General features: G+C 39.4%; 1 protein-coding gene across 2 annotated transcripts in view; it reads left to right on the top strand.

The window, feature by feature from the left end:
* dacha (dachshund a) overlaps positions 1–23,980 on the top strand; it is a 158,320-nt gene that overhangs the window by 21,675 nt on the left and 112,665 nt on the right. The gene's annotated exons all lie outside the window — the stretch shown is intronic.

A 23,980-nucleotide genomic window follows, 5' to 3' on the forward strand; every position in this document is an offset into this window, starting at 1 on the left:
AAGTGCTAGGAGCAGAGGCTTAAAGTGCAAATTAGGCTTTAACAATAATAATTTTCACTCGCGGCTGTTTGTTTAATGTGGCAACGCGTCCAACTAAAATACACAATTATGTGAAGTTAAAAATATAAGGGAAGCTGAGAATCGAAGATGGGCTTACCTTGACTACAAAGCAACGCTGACAATAACAAGAGAGCAGAGTATTCCAGAAAACACACAGTTGCGCGTTTCAGTCGAGCCTCTTGTTGCTCGCTTGTTCTGCGGGAGTGAACTGAATCTCGTCTATTTAAAGGTATTCTAACAGATGCTGGTTCGGTCTTGCAATTAAGTGGATAACGCGATAATGGGCCAACTTTCGCTTTGAAAGTGCTAGGAGCAGAGGCTTAAAGTGCAAATTAGGCTTTAACAATAATAATTTTCACTCGCGGCTGTTTGTTTAATGTGGCAACGCGTCCAACTAAAATACACAATTATGTGAAGTTAAAAATATAAGGGAAGCTGAGAATCGAAGATGGGCTTACCTTGACTACAAAGCAACGCTGACAATAACAAGAGAGCAGAGTATTCCAGAAAACACACAGTTGCGCGTTTCAGTCGAGCCTCTTGTTGCTCGCTTGTTCTGCGGGAGTGAACTGAATCTCGTCTATTTAAAGGTATTCTAACAGATGCTGGTTCGGTCTTGCAATTAAGTGGATAACGCGATAATGGGCCAACTTTCGCTTTGAAAGTGCTAGGAGCAGAGGCTTAAAGTGCAAATTAGGCTTTAACAATAATAATTTTCACTCGCGGCTGTTTGTTTAATGTGGCAACGCGTCCAACTAAAATACACAATTATGTGAAGTTAAAAATATAAGGGAAGCTGAGAATCGAAGATGGGCTTACCTTGACTACAAAGCAACGCTGACAATAACAAGAGAGCAGAGTATTCCAGAAAACACACAGTTGCGCGTTTCAGTCGAGCCTCTTGTTGCTCGCTTGTTCTGTAATCAGAACCACATGTTTATGTAACTGTCATAAAAAGTTATGAACGGTATAAAATAAAGAAACTTTTCTTATCAGTTTATGCAACTGGCTCCTGTTTGATTAAATAACACAGCCTGTATTTTTTTATTTATTTTTATTTTTTTATTTTTTATTTTATTTTATAAAACGCATCACTTTGCTTCAGAAGGCCTTTATTAACCCCCTGATGGATGGATGTACTTTTTTGGGCTTCAAAAACTCAGGCTCTGTTCACTCCCATTATAACTTTTTAATATAACTCTGATTGTGTTTGGCTGAAAGAAGGAAGACATATACACATAGGATGGCTTGAGGGTGAGTAAATTATGGGATCATTTAATTTTTTGGGTGACCTAACCCTTGAACCTTTGCAAAGCCAGTATCAGCAATTCATTGCGCAATACTTTCCATACATTGCGCAAAACTCGCTGCTGTCACTATGCAGCCTTATCAATGTGAAATGTGTTTCTTCATATCAGAATTCATTTAAACACAGTAGCAAGAAACACTGTTTTGAGTCAGAAGTACTGTTGCTAATTATTGAGAACACTCTGGAAGAAGTTTCTGTCACATTTAGGTTGACTTCCCGAAAACTGCTCTGTTTGTGACTGGATGACATGAGTGAGAACTTCTGGTTCAACCAATGGCAGGAGTTTGGGATGGGATCATGGGACTATAGGGGTCAGGGCAGAAGGCGTGATCGGAGTGTTTAGAAAACCGGTTTGATAACAAACATACGCTTGTAATGATGCGTGATGCACATTTTACCTTCATCATGATGAAACAACATCATCAGCTTATTTGGATATTGTTTGTGGATTACTATATATGAGTACTTACAGTTTGCATGCTGTGAGTGTATGTTTTGTAAACTGACCACTCTGCAGAAAGAAGTACCCTCAACACCAGTGATTTTCCAGACTGGCACCAGGCATGCTGGCATGGGCGCAGACTGCGAGTCAGGAGAGAGCTGTTTGCACACCCTCACCTGCCGTAAAACCCAGCCCAAAAACCCAACCGCAGACACAACCCACCTTTTACGAGCCCCGCGCAGCTCATAACGCACACCGGCTACACACGGGAAAGCATGAGTGTGTGTGTGCAAGTGCGTGCTTTTTTGGCAAATGTGCATCCTGGGATGCTCGCACGACCGTGCTAATATCTCTCGTAACCATTTCAGCTCATTAATTTTCCCCTCAAAGTTTCCTTCAGTCGCCCCTGCACAGGGTGTATGCTGCCTCTTTGATATTCAGAGTGTGTCGAGCCGTTTGGATGAGGAGAGCTCTCTGAATAGACACAGCGCAGAGTTGAATTACTCTAAAAGAGGACTGATGCGTTTGGTACAGCGAAACATATGAAGTGGAGTTATCTGGTGTTAACTTTATCTTATCCGGCGTACAATCGTTTATCTCAGTGTCCTAGTCAGCAATGTGGGAGACACTAGACTACGCAAGCTTGCTGCATAAACTCTCTTTCACTGCATCACAAACTTTCAGAGATGCATCAAGTGATCTGCATTTTTTATTTTTTTAGCAAGCCGGAGTTCCAGAGAGGTATTTATTAATGCGAATTGGTCTGAAATGTCTTGGGCATACCAGCATTTTTCAGGATGTCTCCAACACCAAGAAATGCATCAACTAATGTGAATGGCACAAACACATATTTTTCAGCATGTCGCATACACTCATGAGAGCCTTACACATTCTCACATTTCTCAGCACGTCACAATCAGCCAGAGATGGGTCAACTAATGTTGAATCTGCCTGATAATCATGGCTTACAGATACACTCAAATCTTGAAGTGTCGGAAACACTCAGAGATGCACCAATAAACATGAATCAGTTTAAAATCTCATATGCACACGCACTTTGTCATCACGTCACAAACACCCAGATATGCATCAGGTAACAGGAATCGCTCTGAATTGTCTCACAAACCACAAAACCTTTTTCAGCATTTCACTAAAACCCACGGTAATCAAGTCATTCGAATCATCTGCATACAAATACATTTTTTATAATGTAATGTGAATGGTCTGAAATCTCTTGCATGCATCTCTTCACACACATTTTTTTTACTGCATTGCAAACATCCAGTGATGCCTAAAGTAACGAGAAACGGTCTGAAATGTCTTCCACTTACGCATTTATCAGCATGTCACAAACACGCACTCATGCATCAGCTACCATGAATCGGTCTGAAATATCTTGCTCATGACACAAGTTTTTTTCAGTACATTGAGATATGCATCAAGTAATGTGACTCATCTAATATCTTTTGCACGCTTACACATTACACACACGTTTTACTGCACGTCAGGAACATCCAGTTCTGCGTAAAGCCATGTGAATCGGTTTGAAATGTCTTAAACTAACATGCTTTTCAGCATCTCACAAACAAACACAGACGCATCATATAACGTGAATCAGTTTGAAATGTCTTGCACATACTCATGTTTTTCCCAAACAGTTTGAGATGCATCAAGCAACATATGAATCAATCTTCATAGCTAATGCATATAAATGCATGTACGTTGTGTTGAACTCGCACCTTCTCGACCAACTCAAGCGCACACATACTCAGCAATTGAAGGACACCAGAGTCATAAACATATACATACGCGGCATCACGCGCTGACACATCCCTATGTACGGTATTGCATGGGAGTGAAAGCGTGTGTATTTGAGCAGAAGCGCATGGTAAAATGGGCTGGTGAAGAAGCGGGTCAGGGTTAGTGTATACGCAAGGTCACGTTTAAAACACACGGGTTGGAAGGGCCCATAAATCAGCCTGCGCATACGGCTGCCCTCCGCACTGCCTGATTTAACACCTGCGCCCAGACCTTCCTTGTCAGGCCCGGCATTCTTTATTACCCGCCTCTGCTCACTATAGCAGCAGCGTAGATAGAGTTCACCTTTGAAAGAGCTGCAGTAACTCTCTCTCTCTCTCTCTCTCTCTCTCTCTCTCTCGCTGGTGTGCTATCTATCTCCTTTCTCTTTTCCTCTCTGCCCTATGGTCACAGTTCAGGGAGTGGTCAGATATGTGAAGGTAGAAGGGTAGACGGTCACGTACAGGAAATTGACCATTTAATGCTTCCTTTTTGTAAAACCGGAAACAGAATGCGACTGTGCCCGCCCATGCAATACATGTGTGGTCTTGAACTGTTATTTGAAAGTTACTGTTTAGTATCTTGTGTTATTTGTTTTTTGTTTGCAATATTGAGAAGAAAAGTTTACATTTACATTTAATCATTTAGCAGTCGCTTTTATCCAAAGCGACTTACAAATGAGGAATACAACAAGCGATTCATCGTAAAGAGGCAATAAACATCAGAAGTATAGTACAAGAATAGTACACGCTAGAACAGGGAGAGATTAAGGAATAGTGAACGTATAGGGGATTTTTTTTCCGGGATGCAATGAAGTGCTGACGGAAGAGATGGGGATTCAGTGTTTCTTGAATATTGTCAGGGATTCGGCGTTCTGAATAGGGTAGGGAAGATATTCCACCATCCAAGAACTGTGAAGGAAAATGTTCTGGAAAGGGATTTTGTGCCTCTCAGTGAAGATACCACGAGGCGTCGCATACTTACTGACCTCAGGCTTGTGGAGGGGATGTAATACTCGTAAGAGCGGGTGGAGGAAGCACTGGGCAGGGCTCGTGGCTGATGCAAGCACCAATGTCTTGAACTTCATGCGAGCTGTAACTGGTAGCCAGTGCAGAGAGAGAAACTGAGGTGTCACTTGGGCTCATTGAAACCCAGTTGTGCTGCTGCGTTCTGGATCATTTGCAGAGGTGGAAGTCCAGGCAATAGTCCAGCATAGATATGACAAGGGCCTGGACGAGAAGTTTGAAAAGGCCTAGTCTCGCCCGACCTTTAGACTGACAAGGTCTGGACACCATAGCAGCTTTCATTGGCCAAGGACTGGCTAGAGGCCGTCTGACTGACATGTAAAGCGACCGATCATAGTTTGTTTTGTTTCTCGTCATGTTTAGGGGCGTGAAAATGTCCCTACCATAACAAACCAGTGTGTAAAACTCATGGACGTATTTTAAAGAGTCTATTCCGCGAACTTTACTTACTTCTCATACTTTTGAAAATCCAGCGTTTAGTTGATCCTGGTAAGCGCTCATTGTCACAGTTGTAAGCATGACAGCGTTCTTCTCCATTGAGGGGGTTTGGCATCATGGCATCTTTTTTTTTCAGGCGGGCCGTTACAGTCCACAAACATGTCTCCTGGACATCCTGTAGAATTCATCCAATCAGATGACAACTTTGAAAACCCTGAAGTGCTTCCAGTAAAGTGTGCCATATGCATCAGACGTTCAGCCAGCGGGCTGAGGCTTGGAAGGGCCTAATCTTCCTGATGTTGTGCAGTGCAAACCTGCATGATCTTGCCGACCCTGGCAATGCGGCCTTTGAAGGTCAGCTGGTCATCAAAGATTACCCAAAGATCTCTGATGGGATTATTGTTGATGAACCTAGCTGGATGCTGAAATTATTCTGTAGAGTCAGAGTGGCAGGGAAGACGAGAAGCTCTGTCTTTGCTAGGTTGAGCTGTAGGTAATGTTCTTTCATTCATGCCAAGTTGTCTGAGATCCGTGCAGCTACCGTTGGATCATCTGGTTGAAATGAAAAGTACAATTCAAACTGCATTTGCACAGTTGACGGCATCCTGCAGTGTGACATGCGATACTCTAAAACAGTTTGAAATAGCATTGTGCTAATTATGTATAATTTACCACTTACGCATGCCGTTTTTCATGACCGCATATTCATTCAAATATATTGAGCGCATGTACAGGAAATGGACCATTTAATGCTTCCTTTTTTAAAGCAGAATGTGACCGTGCATGGCATGGCATGCACGTGCCGTGTGTGGTCTTGCACGGTTATTTGAAAGTTGCTGTTATTGTTTAGTATGTTTTGCAAGTTTCTTTGCGCTCTCTTGAAGACAAGTTCAACGTGCATTTCTGCAAGTAAGACATGCACAACTTTTTTTGACAGCATTTGCTAATTGTTTATAATTATCATCGACCTCATACCAATTTAGACACTAAATAGAGGCCACATGCTGGAAATTGACAATGTCATTCTTCCTTTTTGTAAATAGAAAGCAGACTGCAACCGTTGCAGTTGGCATGTTGGGTCGAGAAACCGTCTGTAAAAGCTAAATCTAAAGCTATTTTAAACATGTTATTTGTGTGTCGTTAATTTGTCAAACGGAAAAAGTTTTCAGCATGTCTAAATGTATATTTATCAGGTCACCGCTTCAAGCAGTTGCACATGTCTTCCGTCTTTTTTGACAAATCAGGATCTCGGTTATAATGTATGTTAAATAATAGAGCTCACCGGAGGTCGGGTCTTTGCTCTTTTGTCATCTGTAATAGAATCTTCTTTTCCCTCATTCCTTCTGCTGTCGCCAGGCCGGAGAGGCCCGAGGGGCCCTCAGGGGGACAGTGTGTAAGAGATGGACTCTGTAGCCAGGGGCCTAGAGTACTAAAATGCAAATGTAGCTTTTGATGGATGATAAAGTTGGCCATAGGATGATGGATCGTAAGAGTTAATAAGGAGATTTCAACAGAACGCAACTGCACACGACGAGCCGAAAAACTCTTGTTCTTCATATTTATGTCTGTTAAAATTACAATTTTAAACCAGCACCAGTCCCTGTAATTTAAACATATTTAACAGACAATAACAGTCAAAAATTTGAAGCCTGTTTTCAACTTTTTAACACTGCATTGAAATATTTCATGCCACAGCAAGCTTATGCCGCCCAGTACGCCCACAAAAGCGCTTTTGTGTGTGTGTGTGTGTGTTCCTCACTCGACTTGTCAGGTCCTCCCTAATAGCAGCTTTACGAATAAGTCTCAAACATCTGACCACTTTGTCATAATGCGAACGTGCTTGTCAGCAGGTCTGTGAATGTCTTACAGGATAGTTTAATTATAACGTCAGGCCGCGATACGCATTCTCCGTCGACTGACTGGCAGGTAGTCGCTCCGCCCGCCGTTCCAAGACTGGGAAGAAAAAGAGAAAGTCGGTACTGTTTGATTACCGTACCTCTACGGTCCGTGGGCAACAATTGTTCTCGACGAAGCAAAATGCGAACGCTACCGTTAAAAGAACTTCGGCAAAATTCCTGTCACAGATGTAGCAGTTTCACGCCTCTCCTGTCAAGAGCCTCTCGCTTCAGTGCCGTTTCCGTCCAAAATGTAGTCCTTAGCATTGTTCGGCATTTCTTCCTCAACAATAGTTCTCAAAATGATGAGTGCTATTATTTGCCTGCTAACACTGACACATAATTGGATGGTGTCTCCCTTAATCTGAGCTGTTAGGCAACAGCGTTGTCAAAACGCTGAACAAGTTATGAGATTAATTTCCTATAGAGCATTGTGAGCTTGTCACTCACAAAGTGCTCATGAATTATTTTAGGGGCACGCAGAAAGTTTTCACGTCACCTCGAGACGAGTTCAGAAAGATTCGGCTTTCAAATAAAGTCGCTTGTTGAGGGCAGTTGCCAAGCAGATTACAGTTTCTGCTTGGCAAATTGATTATTATAAGGATACAAGAATGAGAGTGTTCATGTTTATCACAATGCCACGTTTAAATATTAATGTGAAATGATGTCATTATAAAGTCAGTACATTGTCACAGGCTTAAAACGTAATTACCGGTCCAGCTTCACACTGTAAAGTTGCACAAACTATTGAAAAAGTAACATTTCAATCAGAAAGCCCTCAAAAAGATGTAGATTTTACCACGGTTAATGGGTGTTTAGGCACAACGCAAAGAAGCAGAAAGATAAAGTGCACCGGTAATTAATTACGTTCATTACTAATAACCACAATTAAAAACTAGGTTTTTACATTTTCAAATGGAAATATGATTGGTGCTTGGCCAAGCAAAATTCCCCAAAAACTCCTAAGGTGGCATTCAAGTTGAGTGTTTAACACTGAGGTTATGAGCAATTAGGGGTTGGGAATCATGATACGATTCGATACACGATACACAATACTTGGCTCATGATGCCGATAATATCACGCTATAGCAATTCTGCGATAATCAATATATTTCTAGACAATCCTAAAATGATACATCACGATATCAGTCAAAGTATGAAAACAATATGCCCGTGAAAAGGTTTTCTCTCTTTATTCTTACCATTTCAAGTAAATTAAACATTTTCAATGAGATCAGGGTGATAGCGTTGCAAGTGGCTTTGCATGTTCGTGGTATTAACCGTGTACTTCACTTCTACCAGGCAGTTTTTGTATATTGCGTACTCTTTGTCTGTTTTGTTTGTCCCATCAATGGTACAAAAGCCGAAGTGCGTCCAGACTTGGGACTTAAACGTGGCTTGGGGCATTTATTATTTTACTCGCACTGCTGTCCGCCATCCCGTTAAAAAACTCTTTTTCTTAGACTAGTTAACTTATGTTCACGTTTCCCTCATTCATGTGTTGAGCGCCACCTCAAGGAACCCTGAAGTACTGTAGCGACGCTGGGAGCAAGGAAATCTATTTAAAGCGCCTTATTCATTAAAATATCGATATTTGGCACCAGCGTGTCAATTCTTGTATCGCATGGAGGAGGACAATGAGATATTGCCCTATAGATATTTTGTCCCCTATGAGCAATAGTGTATATATGTCCCTTTTCATATAATTATTCATTAATTATAATTATTCTCTCATGTATTAAGGTTTACTTTTGTCAAAATCTAAATGAGCCCTATTAATGCACACTCCTGTATTATTATAGTATTGTTATAACTTTCTCTGCCTCTGAAGTACTTTTCAACCAATATCCAAATAGCTATTTTACAGTGTCATTGTGTCATGTACTTACCATAGTAATAACAGTAAATGATGCATAATTACATGCAAACCAAACCCTAATCCTATCCTAAAACCTATAGTAAGTACATGTTGTCAATTAATATTACTCAGTACTTAAATGTATAATTGCAAAGTAACAATGACACCTTAAAATAAAGACTCTCACAATCAGGTCGATAATCCAAAGGAAAAAAGCATCTGCTAAATTGATGATAAATGCAAATGAAAATTAATTGCATGCATTTTCTCATTGAATATCCTGAAATAAATCAGATTATCGAAGTTAAATTGGTGTTTTGAGCTGACTTTAAGGTATGTCACTGCTGAACATTTAATTGACTGATGCTTGTGCAATAAATCAAAATAACATGTTTCTTTTATGGAATGGCGTGATCTTAAAACGATTACACACATTATCAAACCACAATTGATCTCGAATGGTGTACAGCCCCTCCTCTTGGGACTAAAGTCAATGGCAGGGCTGTAAAGTATGCTAACATTTCAACTTCGATTTAATAAAGAACAATAATGCATTCAAATTGCACTCATTCTCATCTGGCTGTTTTTCTCTCTCTTTTCTCATGTGGCGATCCACGTTCCTGCGTGTTCCCGGATTCCTCACTTCAGGTAAGTCCAAACGCCGTCTCCCCGACACACTCGCCATAGAACCACAATCACACATCACAGAAATCTGATCTGAATCGACGGCCACAGAGACTTGCAGTAAGGAATGCCGAAAGAGACACAGGCAAGGTCATGGTGTCACAGCCTGAAAAATGTGCCATTGATAGGGGTTAAGAGAAATGTCCACTTCACACACACTCTCGCTCCTGAGAGGGCCGCAAACAGCGCTCCTTTTTTTAGAAACAGGTGCTGCATCGCATTTCTCCCCTCAGGCCTCCTGCAGCAGATAATGCACGCCATGACATTTGGTCCGGCTTAATACACCTCTTTGTCACAATCGCCGGCGTAATTGTCTTCTATAGAGCGGCATGCTTTTAATTAAAGTGAGTGGTAGGCTCTGACAGAAATGATTTATTTCATGCACTCCGCTATCGGGTCGCGCGCAAGCACGCATAAGCGCAGCCACAAACACGCACGCCTCCGAGTGTCTCGGCGCACGGGGCAAATTAATTACAGCAAATCAAATTAAACAACGCCACCAAATCACACTGTCTATCTGTGTGTGCCGTGGCAGCCCCAACAAGAAGTTTATTAAAACGAAGCAGGAAAAACGAAGGAGAGAGTGAAGCGTGGAGAGGAAGCGGCGACGGTTGGATGGAGAGGGCGACTCAATTAGGGAATTAATGCATCGTGTTTGAAGTACGAAAGTGAGAATATCACCCACTGTCGTTGGGGTGTGAGAGCGAGTCCTTTCGCTCCTCTTGTCAAGTTTGGGTTCAGAGGTTAAAAAGCGTTTAGTTTGTTTGAAGCTCTCCTTTTAGATCATCCATATGTCTGTGCATTTAAATCATTTTTATTTCAGGAATGATGCCTCTTTCTTATGATTTAAATGCACTAAAGAAGCAGCATTAACACAATTGATTAGAGGGCCGTACGAGATGTAGTCCAGCTGAATGCACACCAAATGTTTAATTGTCTTAAGGGACCTAAATTAGCCCAGTTCCTTCCCATAGCTTTGTCTCGGATCGATCTGTGGAAAAAGAAGAACTCGCTAGAATCATTCGTCCCTTCTGGCTTAAATATACCTGTTTCTCTTGTCATCTGTGTTCGGTGGCTGAACAATCACGCTCTTAAACAATAGCCTTTCTTTGCTCCAACAGTGCTGCGTTTGAAAACATCCTGTTATTCGTTTCAATGTTATAAAAGTTAATTAATTGTCCCATCCTGTCTGCTTGGGAGGTACAAAACGCACGACTCGGAAAAAGTGATTACAGTGCTGCAGAACAGCACGAAAAACAAACAGCTATCTGTCATTTGAGGTTTAGCTCTTTGTGCGGCGGCTTTTGGTGATGGCGCACGACAGCGATGGAGGAAATAATTCAATTAAAAAAGAAGTAATCAAAGTCTTTGTTTGGCAAGTCAGTTTCAAAGAATTAATCTTGGAGTCAAGTCGAGTAAAGACCTTTATTTAACCATTGCCTGTTGTATAAATAAACCATGCTAATTTATATCATTTTTTATTACCTTATATTAAATCATAAAATAAGACTTTTGCGGCGTGTTATACAATATCCATTTAGCATTATCAATTTCATAAATCTAACGTGAAACCTAAATTGCCATTAGAGTTCTTATGGACTGTCGTTTTAACATCTATTTTTACATCCATGAATATGTTGTTAAGTGGCTGTGACAGGTGGCTTATAACAAAATAAAATATCCAAGATAATCATTAAATTCACCATTAATGTGGCGAATTTTATTTAGATAAATAAAGTTTATGAATCAGTTTTTTTGGTGTTAACTTATGATAATGTAAAAGTTCATGTATTATAAACTTTTATATATTATGCATATATAAAAGTTGCATGTATTGAACTTCACACTCACTGTTTTACACAATTTTGTTATGAAATTTAATTTACCAAATAAACTGACACATTGTCCCAATACCCAGCTACAAAATAATTATATATTACAATAACATATATACAAATATTTGCATATCTTACATTAGTTATGCATTATAAGTCTTTAAAATAGTTTTCGTAATATATTCACCCTCATTTAGTTTCAAACCGGTCTACGGATGTTTTTAATTCATTATGGTTCGTCAATTACATTGTGATTGACATAAAAATGGAGGAATAAATATGTAAATATGTAACAGATATCATGCTGAACTGTTGCCCATTCATATTAAACATTTCTATGTAATGTGCTTCTTAAATAGAAGAGAGGGAGTTATTATTATTTTTCACTCCCTCATGGTGAATTTCTCTATTGTTTCTTGTTGCTCTACTGTGTGCACAAAATGAAGGATTCTCTCTTTTGGGCCACTCCTGTGATTTTTAATTAAATAAGGGTCATGTGTATAGTCCACCTCCCACGTTTAAAGGAATTTAATCTGGAGTCAAGACACAAGTGTGTGTATGTGTGTGTGTGTGTGTGCGTCCCTCAGTCTCAGCCATGTCACTCATAGCCGTGACCCACCGTACCCCAGGGCTGTGCGGGTCGGTGTGAATGGAGCCGTGTGTGTGTGAGATTGAAAGTGAGACAGACTTGCACCTGCACCCTTAATAAATGTAGTCAAGCAGCCTGGACATCTCTCTTATTCCCCCTGTGTGTGTGTGTGCGCACACAAACACACATTCGCTGATCTTTTACCGGTCTCCCACTATAACAGACATTATATTCGAAAGGACACATTACTAGTTGAAAAGATTTTCACTTTTGGGTGAATTACTCTTGTCTTTTAGCATATATTCACCCTCATTTAGTTTCATCCTGTCTGGATGTCTCTCTTCCGTAGAACACAAAAGGAGAAATTTTAAAGAATGTTCATGCTGCTCTTTTCCATACAATGGAAGTAAATGGGGACTGGGGATGTCAAGCTCCAAAAATGACAAAATAGCACTACAAAATACCAGTGAATAGTGCGCTGTATTCCAAGTGTTCTGAATTCATAGAATAGCTTTCGCGACCAGATTGAAATTTAAGATGATTTAAAAGGATTATGAAACTAACTTCCTACAGTTAATTTCATAAACGTTTCTATATAAACATTTAAATGCTGAGATGTGTGCTATTTTTAGAAATCTTGTAGCATTGTGCAGGTGCCATAAAATTGCAGCTTTTAAAGATTTATGTTCATAACGTCGGTGTAAAGATTTAATTAAAAAGCAAAGACTACAAGATGCGTGTAATTCAAACAAGGCAATTATTTCAGTTTTATGCTGACGCCATTACCATAGAGACCCGCGTCATGTCAGACCCCCCCCCCCCCCCCCCCCCCCCCCCCCCGCTCCGTACACAACTACACTCCATTTAGCCTGTAGTTTATGCTGATCAATGGTTGGCAATTACAGCTCAAACCTTTTGAAAACCTTTCGAGTGAGAGAGACACAGAGCGAGAGAGAGAGAGAGAGAGAGAGAGAGACAGAGAGAGTATTATTGAAAAGTCCTGAACAAATACTGTGTAATTGGCTCGGGCCAACAGGGTAATTGGCTTGTTCAAAAAAAGGAAAGCGTAACCCATAGAGGAGAAAGTCAGGGGAAATGTTAATATTGCACTATTGTTTAAAAATTATGATGACTTCAGCAGCAAGCAGAGGTAAGGTGAGAGTGGATGGAGTGTCGACTTCAGACAGCAGCAGGTAAATAAGCATATCATTAACAAAGGATTGTTAGCGTGTATTTTTTCTCAGGGGCTAATGTATTCAAAGAGGTGAGCGGAGTGGAGGGAGAAAGGCAGTTTTGCGCTGAAGTGTCACTATTGGAGTGGAGGAAGAAAGGACTAAGTAATATCGCGCTGAATAAGGGCTTCTGCTCTCTCCGGAGGTCAGGGCCTCCCTGGTGGCCGGGTACGAGAGTGGGGGGGGGGGGGGGGGGGGGGGGCGGGCTGTGCCACGAAATAATTAGTTAACACTGGATAAACAAAGAGAGGCTCGTACACAAACACACACAAACTTTGTACTTGTAGACACAGTGTAACACTGTTCAAAATATATCTGAACATATTTCTGTACATACATTTTCTTAGCTACATAGGAAAAAGTCATTTTCTTGATCAGTATTCTTTATATCTATAATTATATTTTATAAGATATCTATATCTATCTATATCTATCTATATCATTCTAGAAGAAAATTTCAGATGGCACTTAGAGGCTTTTGCATCTGAACTTTTCATATATATATATATATATATATATATATATATATGTATATGTATATGTGTATGTGTACATATATATATATCTCGAATAAAGATGATTTTTTTTACCCTCAATAGGCTACTATTTTCCCCTGTTTAAAGCATAAACAAAATTTTGCTACATTTGTTTTAAGTACATTTATGTAAATGTGATACACACAGTGTGATAATCATCATATAAATGAGAAAATACTGTAGACTTTTTAAAGCTTTTATTTTTTATTTATTTATTTATTTATGGATGATTGTCTTTGAGCTTGGTTTTGTCAGAATTAGCTAACTTTTGGGGTCAGTTTTGTCTCTAAAGCAGAAGTCAGCAAATACGCTTACTCCAAACCCTCAAGCACAGATTTCCTTACGCTCCTGGTCTCTCGTCAGACCCGCACACGCGTGCACACCTCTCATTCATGCATTCGAAGCCGGCTGCACGTATTATAGAGAGAGAGAGAGAGAGAGAGAGAGAGAGAGAGAGAGAGAGAGAGAGAGAGAGAGAGAGAGAGAGGAGAAAAAAGGGAGACCGGGGAGGCTGTATTAGTTTTGACCTCCTCTGGGTGAACTGAGAAAAAGAGAGATTTGATTAAATGGATGCCCAGGGGTCATGACCCTGTCTAAACACACTGCAGCCCTCAGCATTAATCAAATAATCCTCCAGAAATGTTGACCAGCGCGACACTCCCCACCTTCCCCATGCATATACACAACCTGGGGATTTAAGAGTCTCAGAGTGTGTGTGTGTGTGTGTGCAAGTGTAAACAGCAGCCTTGGTCTAAAAAAATACCACTGATTTATGCCACCTATTTTTCACACAGTCACACCTTTCCTAAAGGAGAAGGACTCTATATTATATAAGGGGGAAATGAGGAAACCTAAGCATAGAAAGTAGTGTGTTTATAGCTATCATCTCTATAGAAACGCAAACGTTAACTCATATCTTATCTTGTGAAGGCGGAAAAAAAGGAGAGAAAGAGATATACAGAGGTAGCCAGGGATGTAAACAATAAATTCAAGATTAGGGAGCACCAATCATAAAAATACTGTCTTTGAAAAATCAAGCTACCATAACCAGACAAAACTGTCTTTTAGACATTCCCCGTTTAAAAGACACTGGTGCAAACGTAGCCATGCATGCCACAAGCAAAACTGGTCAACCAGGGTAGTCTTACTGGTTATTATAGTTAATGGTGAGGACACCAACTTACCAGCATCCTATCCTGGTGACCAGCATCCAAAACCAAACATATGCAGTATTTTAGCTGGTTTTGTAAGCAGCAACAACTCAAGATAAAAGAGCCAATGTTAGACTACATATTCTGAAAAGGAGATGGACATAGGTCATCGTGTGCTAGTCACACAATAGGAATTAGCCAGGCCAAAAATGCGTCCTGATTCTTTTCGCCACTGAGTGGCTTCTGACAATGGATGCTGTCTGCCTGCCGCAGGCCAACAGAAATTAGAGCAAAGACCAGCACTGTCAAGTGTCAGAGCGAGAGAGCCGGACCTTTTGTGATGTTTCCAGTGAGATTAGGGAAAGTGCGCTTCATTGAGACCTCGGATTTATCAGTAATTATCACGCCGCTGCTTCCACACAGACCTAAGCCTTCTGGGGGCGAGTGGGGGTGGCGACTCGCTCCCCGTTGCATTTTATTTTCATTAATCATAGACATGTGAAGTCTTAACTAAGCCCCCCCGATGCTGGCGGACTATTGGCATTCTCACTGACTGGACCCAAGTATGCGACACAAAAAACGGCGGGGCGGTATGCATGAGAATATTGTCTGTCCGAATAGCTGCCCCATTGGTGTGCATTCATTCTTCTTTTATTTGGACGCAGGAGCCGAGAGAGGGGCGGGGGGGGGGGGGGGGCTGTAGTTAGAAGGGCTAATGTGGGTGAATTACGAGGGAAAACCTCTGCAGCTGAAGGCCTGAGAGAGAATGGAAGTCAAGGGGAGAATAATGGCTGGTGTGACAGTCACGCCTGGGGCGATTCGTCTGTCCTCTGTGCATGCCGCTCACTAAACAGTTAAAGATTCACGAGAGGAAGATGAGCGCGCGCGTGTGTGTGTGTGCGTAACAGCTCCCTGGGTAATAGGACTACGGCGCAATCGCTGGAACAACAAGGTTATTCTTCAGGACGTTATTATGACATCTGTGTGCTAGTTAAACAGCTTGCGAATATGCTGATAAAACTGGGAGCTAATTTACAGTGCCATAAAGCCAACTTCACCTTCAGTTATTATCTGAAAATATTTATTACGGACTGTTAAAAAGTCTGAAATTAAATGCTTTACGGCCATTTATTCGCAAACGTAAAGCAAGCAGTGGCCCCTACGGTTATTACGAGACTGCTGTTTGTTAAAAACAAACTGGAATAATATAGATAAGAGCATGGTGCGAGGGAAGGGAAATTTCTGCGCTCTTGGGTAAACACGGCTGCAGAATCAATTCACTAATCTGTCCATTCTCTCTGATTGAGGCCCGGTGCAGGAAACGCAACGTGTTCACCCTTTTCCTGTCTAACCTTTTCTCCTTTCCAGCACTCCGTTTTGAAATTTATATATAGAGTGAAGGCGGTTGTGAAAGTCTGAGGTCATTTATGTTTTCCTCAGCACTTGTGATCACTTAGCAGAGGCTTGAGGACCAACTGAGAACCTCCAGCTATGTGACTTTAATACAAGAGGTAAAGGTATGTTACACAACCTGTAGACCCAATAATTGCCTCGAGGGCTTCCTACTCAAATCATCCCTTTCCACTCTTGTCATCTTTTTAGAAACCGTAAGGCTTGGATGACTACTCCACATTATCGTCAAACTCTACAAAGTTCTCCTCATCGAAGATACGGCTTAAAACACTAATTAAAAACGAAAGTGGTGCAAATTGAAAGCGATACGTGAGATACCCCTTTGATATTTGCAGATATCAGTTAGTTCTGCTTGCATAAGCTCGCAAAAAAAAAACCTTCTATCTCTGCCTGACAGAGTTTCCTACGAAAGAACATAGTTTCCCCGGACGTGAACGAGGGGGAGAGCGAGACTTCTGTGAAAGACAAGAGAGATTATGCTAATCTGAGCGCTTTTTGATTCTGCGTCCCCGGAGGTTACTCCCGCAATGGTTATTTACTTATCGCGCCATCCAGATAACTGGGCAAGATAATGGCCCCCACTACATATCACTGGCTTCATTTCACCACTAATCCTCTTCCCCTCCAGAGTCGATTCCTCTTTTGCCCAAGTAATGAGCTGTAAAATTTAATAATTCACTTTTTCCTCCTTGTGTGGAGTCAATCCCGAGTAAGGTCTGATCGGAGAAGTCTTAAACCTGCACCGATGCCGATTGATGGGAATTGGAAATTGATTTAGGTTACAAACTGGATAGGCTTTTTCCCTTTCGTGGGAATTCTAACTTCTCTTGGATCTCCGTAGAAGACCATATCGCAAGTAGAGAGTATGTTTTCTCTGCTGATCACTACTGGGTGCTTTTGTTATCAGATGTTTCCATGTTTTGTTGTGCAAATGTTAATGCAGAAGGCCAAGCCAAACTCTTGTTAGTTTTTCAAAAATGTACCTAGTCACACCCCATTTCAAAGTAAGGTTTGATCACTGCCTTGCACCAATGGCTCTTCAGGGGAAATACTAGTTGTTAGAAATTGTAAACTGGACATTGATGGTATTAGATGGTCAAGGCTCGTGGTGTACAAGGATTCTTAATTTGTGAGTTTGATTTGTACAGCCTTTTTTGTTTGATCCTGTTTCCTGGGACCAAGCAGAGCTGTTATGGTCTGATCTGACAGTGGGATATCTGGCTTGTGATATATAGTTGATGTCTCTTTGAATGGTTCCTTCTGAGCGTTCTTGTTTGTTTTCTAGTGTGATTTAGATCCTCTTTCCAGGCCCATAAACTGATTCTCGCAGAGTTGCTCAAGGCGGGGAGGAGTCATACCAAGGGATGAGAGGTTATGTTAAAAAAACTGATGTTTCGTCCTTCCATCTCTCCTCTTTTTTTTTCCCTCCGCTAACTTTCCTCCACCCTCACCCCAGCTGTTTAGGCTAAATGGATACCTGTAATTCATCTTTGCACTCTGTGTCGAGAGCGTTTATGTGGATTCTGAGTGTTTCTCCTTTCTCTCTCGCTCTACCCCCCTATTCTCGGCTCTCATTCCAGCTTCTGATCCCAGACAATGAAAACAATAGATGGGAGCCTCTCTTTCGCTCGTCTCTTTTCCCACACCCCACCATTCCCATTTCATGCTCTGCCTGTCGGGACTCTTTTGTGGACGGCATTAATTCCGGCCACGCTGGATAAACTTTCAGCAAAAACAATACAGTCTTGTATTTGTTTATTTATTCGTTTAGTCGTCCTCCGCTCTACGACCATCTGCCTGGTGTATTAACATGCACAAAAAAAGATTCTTTTTAACTTTCATTCCCATTAGTATTTACATATGATGCTCTCAGTTTGTGAACAAGGCATTTAGTCTTGGTGTTTCGGCTCACAGGGTCATTTTTGAGGGGTTGCGTAGGAAGGAATGACATCAGTAGCTTTTGTGGTGCTTACCATAGCCATAGAGACGTAAATTCCACCCAGAGGTCCACCCTTGTGTTCGGATCACTCATAGCTGAGGGAAATGGGCTGGAAAAAAGTCTGTTATCCCAGCAGTGGCAGTATAGTTACAAAAGGATGTTTATATGGCTGGCCCTGTTGATATTAGATTAAAATAATGGAATTTGACCATCTTATGGAGCCATTTTTGGACTGCATTATGAACAGACTAGATTACTGCACAGAATACATTCTTTTTTGTTGAGTGTTAAAATGTGCTAAATGCACAAAAACAAAGGTGATTTGTTTTTGTTTTCTGTTAATACTTTCTCCTATTCTATAATAATGTGCAGAGACAAGTAATTTGTTGGGTGATGGACCTGAAAATTGTAAAAATGTTGTTTAACAATTATTATTATTAAGTCACTTTTATATTTATATAGGCTAGTGCTTTATTCAATACAGATGGTTTCAAAGCAGTTTAACAGTGATTCAGTGATGAAAAACAAAGTTCATTTTGGCTGTACAGCTGCTCAGTTCTCATCAAATAGTGTCAGTGCATTAAAATGAATAATAGTGTTGTTGATTATTATTATTATTATTATTATAATTATTATTACAATTTATTAAGGTCCTTTTGTCAGCACTAGTGAACACAGGAATTATGCACTTCACTTTTAACTTTTTTTAGTATACATAGTAGCTCAGCTGTTTTCCAAATAGTGCAGCTTTTCCAGCAATAAGCTATTTAAGCAGCGTGACAAACTGCTACATTACGTTTTTCATGCGCATACAAACAAGAAAATTGAGAACGTTGTTAGAATTTTCATTTAAGTAGCACTGAGGATCATTGACAATGGTTCAGTTTGAACAGATATGGGCATAAATATATGCAAATGTATTTCAAATAATAAAATGCCTTAGTTGAAATGTATCATGTACCAAATACTGTGTAGATAAAAATGATTTAAAAACAAATAAAGTATATATATATATATATATTTTTTAACACACAATCAATGTATCTGGACCTATTTTGAATGCAAAGAACATTTTGGTGTGTACAACTGCTTAGACGTCTGTCGTCTGTGCGCCATTTATATACTTATTTCTGTCTATGTTATACCGTAGCCTATTACTTGTGGTGAACACTACTAAATAAATCACATGTAAAACTGTGGGAACGTTTCCTGCAATCTAGCATCGAGTAGGGATGGGCAATATGACCAAAAGCTTATATCACGATATGAGTAATTTTCACAGTCTTAACAATATATATCATGATATAGGCGTCTTTTTTTCTGAAAATAAAATACCAAAGTTTTAGATACCAGTTCTGATACCACAGCAACAACTAATGCTAGGCTAACTATTTAAGTAAATGTCCAATTCTCAAGCAATTATTGAAAACAAGTAAACAGTCAGTAATAAAATAAGAACAAAAAACAAATAACAAGAAATATGACAAATAAATACAATATAGATATAAATTAAATAAAGAGTGCTAAGTATTTAATGTGCTGTAGGTCTACCTAATAGAAGTAAGAAATACTACAGAAATTGAATAAAGTAATCAAATGTAAAATACAATATTTTACTGCATAGTCTTCACTGAATGAATTAAACATGCACTGATACTTATTAAAGCTACAAAAGTGATTCAGTCAAGAGCAGTGAGTGATTTTCTGTCTTTTGTTGTTTAATTAACATTAACGTCACAGACAGCAGCAGTATATTAGGCTGCTGTCTCTTTAAGAGCCAAGCACTGACCCAATTTATTGAACCACATTCAATTCACCCAATTGTTTACTTTTCTGACCGTGTTTACGTGAATACTAAGATTTTGACCTATTTTTGTGTGAATTTGACTGTTTAGCCGCACACAGAAACCTGCCTATCAGTGTGTGAATACTAAATATGAGTTCTTTTTCACAGCATATTGCACTTTTAATAACTATTTTTAACATCAAATATATATCCCGCTCTTTATTACTCATTCGTCCATATTTCTTTATCGCTCTATCGTGTCAATAACTCCTGCCCACTAAAAGCTGCATGGATATATTTGCATACATGATATTTAAACGATGTAGAAAAAGTTTACACACACTAATATTACATACATGATATTTAAACGATGTAGAAAAAGTTTACACACACTAATATTACCATAATACTATATATATATATTGTTATATCACCTAGTCCTAGCAAACAATAATGGTCAAGCGTATTGGACTAGCTGGTTGATAAAAACCAACAACAGTTTAACTATCAAGACTGACCGGCTAACGCTAATTTTCCCCTTGCCAGTGTTCTTTTATTCCTTCATGTTAACTGTCTGAAGGCAAATCTGAATGATGTTTTGTTTTAAGCTTAATCAACAAGTAGAATCGACCATGACATCCTCACCTTTTCTTATCCCTTATTAGAGCAAAAAATCCGCTCACCCAATGCTAGATGTAGCCGCTCAGCTACATGCATTAAAGTTGGGGGTGGGGAATCAGGAAATCAGGAAAATTTCAGGAAATCAGCAGCCTAATAAAGAGGTTGACTGGTATTTTATGTATTTTGAAAATACAAAAATATTAATATTCAATGTATTTAAATACAAATGACATTTAAAGGGATACTCCACTTTTTTTGGAAATAGGCTCATTTTACAACTCCCCCAGAGTTAAACAGTTGAGTTTTACCGTTTTCGAATCCATTCAGCCGATCTCCGGGTCTGGGGGTCCCACTTTTAGCATAGCTTAGCATAATGAATTGAACCGGACAAGACCATTAGCATCTCTCTCAAAAAAATGAACAAAGAGTTTCGATATTTTTCCTATTTAAAACTTGACTCTTCTGTAGTTAAAAAATGTAAAGTGTAACGGAAAATGTAAAGTTGCGATTTTCTAGGCTGATATGGCTAGGAACTATACTCTCATTCCTGCGTAATAATCGAGAAACTTTGCTGCAGTACCATGGGTGAAGCAGGCGTAATGATATGACGCAGCGCATGCCGCCTGATAATAGGCTACCGAGCTGGAGACTATCAGGCGCTGCGTCATATCATTACGCCTGCTGGACTCATGGTACTGCAGCAAAGTTTCTTGATTATTACGCAGGAATGAGAGTATAGTTCCTAACCATACTATTTTTTTGAGAGAGATGCTAATGGTCTTGTCTGGTTCAATTCATTATGCTAAGCTATGCTAAAAGTGGGACCCCCAGACCCGGAGATCGGCTGAATGATTTCCAAAATGATAAAACTCAACTGTTTAACTCTGGGGGAGTTGTAAAATGAGCCTATTTCCAAAAAAAGTGGAGTATCCCTTTAAATTTGTATTTTAAATGCCTGTATCTGAAATACTGCTCATTGCCGAGTTTGAAGTGCTGATTTGTTCAGATGGCTCATCTCAATGAATTTTCCTAAAATAAAATAAATAAATATATGAATAAAAAATAAAGATTCAATGATTCAAGTCATCACCCAGAAATTCCTCAGCAAAATTTGTGATTGAGATTTTTGTTGGTGTTTATCACTGTTGTCCTTTTATATATAAAAATAAACGTTTTAAGTTGTGTTTCTTGTATTTAGCATGAATCCAGTAGTAATAATAAATAATTTACTTGTTATATATAGGATATATAATTCTTAAATTCATTGTTGTTGATAATTTTTTGCAACTTTTGTGTGTAGCCAACTCCTTTTTCCAAAAGGATAATTTTGCCGTTGTTTAACTTTACAAGTAGCTTGTGGCATAGCAAACAATTTCAAAGCAGCTTTTCCCGACACTGTGATAAAGCGATTACCCCACTGTTTGGTCCTAACCTTTTAAGAACATTGCAAGGCATTCTGGGTTTCCAGTCAGCGGCTTATTCAGCATCCCTTTGCGCTGCTAAAACGCAGCTGATGGCCACCTCAATAATTCACGACTCTTTCTGTGTTTGGTCATCATTTTCATAGGTGCCTGTCTTCTGGGCTGTTTTCAACTGCTCCATCATGTTAGTATGAATAATACATGTAGTATTATTTTACATAGGTGTTAAGTTACAGAGGGGCCGTGCTGATGTCCTTGGGCTATAATAGGGTGGGACACATACAAAACAGTGACGTGCCCCAGAGGACAGGGCAATTGTCATTGATATGAGGCACACAGGTGGATGTTTTCAAGCTACTTGGAGCATTGAAAAATGCCTATGAGGCAACAGTCTTCATTTACAGTCTACATTTGTTACAATATTTATTAATCTTCTTTAAAATTAGTTTATATAAATACAACTGATCGTTGTTAGTTCAGTTCATGTTGGTTCATGTTAGCTCAGGTGGATTAAATAATATTAACAGATAGGACTTTTGGTTATAATAATATATTAGTAAATGTTGAAATTAACATTAACTAAGTTTATTAAATGAAAGTGTTTTTCATTGTTGCTTCATGCTAACTTATGAATTAACTAATGTAAACCCTTAAACGCATACCTCGGGTATTTAGTGACCCGGGACGTCATTTACTCAAATGAAAGTTAGACATACCTTCATAGTTTTCCTCATTCAATTCATTATAAGCAATTTAACAAGAAAAAAATGATAATTTCCCATTCATTTTTGAAATTGTATAGGGTTGCTAACGACCCGAGGTGTTTTTGCACAACAATAATTGAATCAGTTATGACGGAATAAGTGCAATTCACCTTTATTTCACAAAGTGGCAATGTCTGATACACAATGATGAAGTGACGTTTCACTCATAGTTACCGCAGGCTGAAAACAAAAGAATAGGAAGAATCATCAGCAAAACTTGAAATGGCTCAGCGATTTACTGAACGCAATCAAATGTTAGTGTCACTGTCACTTGATGGTGAATCTGGTGAAGATGCTGTCAGCAATCAAAATATTGATTTTGAAGATGTTAAAAATGATAGTTTTGAGAATGTTTGAGATGGCGAATATGAGCCAGATGCTGAATGTACTGGGAAATGAGCTCTGATGAGGACAGTGATGATGGTATCAAAAATCTGCTCAAACTGAACTCTTAAGGTAACAATATATGCTTTATTTTATTCTTCTGTAATTGTAACTCTAATATTAGGAGAGTTTTATATTATCGCGACAGGTAGAGATCCATCAGTGTTAGATATAGATACCAGTCGCTAAAGACCCGAATATGTTCAGGTAATTATGATTGGCGAAACAAAGTGTTACCAAATTTTGTTAAAATGATCAGATATTTAGATGAATTAATAATTAATTAATCTCAATTAATTGCATGCATCAACACTCTTAAAAAAAAATGCTGGGTTGTTTCAACCCTTGTTTGGGTCAAATATGGACAAAACCCAAATTTAAACCAACGGTTGGGTCTGTCCATATTTGACCCAAACATAGGTTGAAACAACCCAGCATTTTTTAGAGTGAACATTTGCTGAAAATCCCCCAAATGTAGAGAATTCAAAGATATTACAATAAATGCATTATTTATTGTTTTAAAGCCCTAACATAATGTATATTTTTTTTAAAATAAAAGTTACAAAATAACGAGAGATGCAGTCTTGGGCATTGATGTAGCAGGTGTACAGTTGATCTATATCAACATCCCCTGCTTGCTTGTCCATCTGTCTGTCTGTCCTGTTCTGTCTGGTCTCTTTATTCTCCGCACCGCTGTGTCCCGCTGACCCCTCCGTGGCTCTTTTCATTACTGGCATTCCAACAATGTATTTGTGTAAAAAGGAATCAATTAAATTCAAATCTTTCTGAAAGCAGGCTTTG

Source organism: Rutilus rutilus (assembly GCF_951802725.1).
Source record: "Rutilus rutilus genome assembly, chromosome: 18".
In the NCBI taxonomy this organism is placed as follows: Eukaryota; Metazoa; Chordata; class Actinopteri; order Cypriniformes; family Leuciscidae; genus Rutilus; species Rutilus rutilus.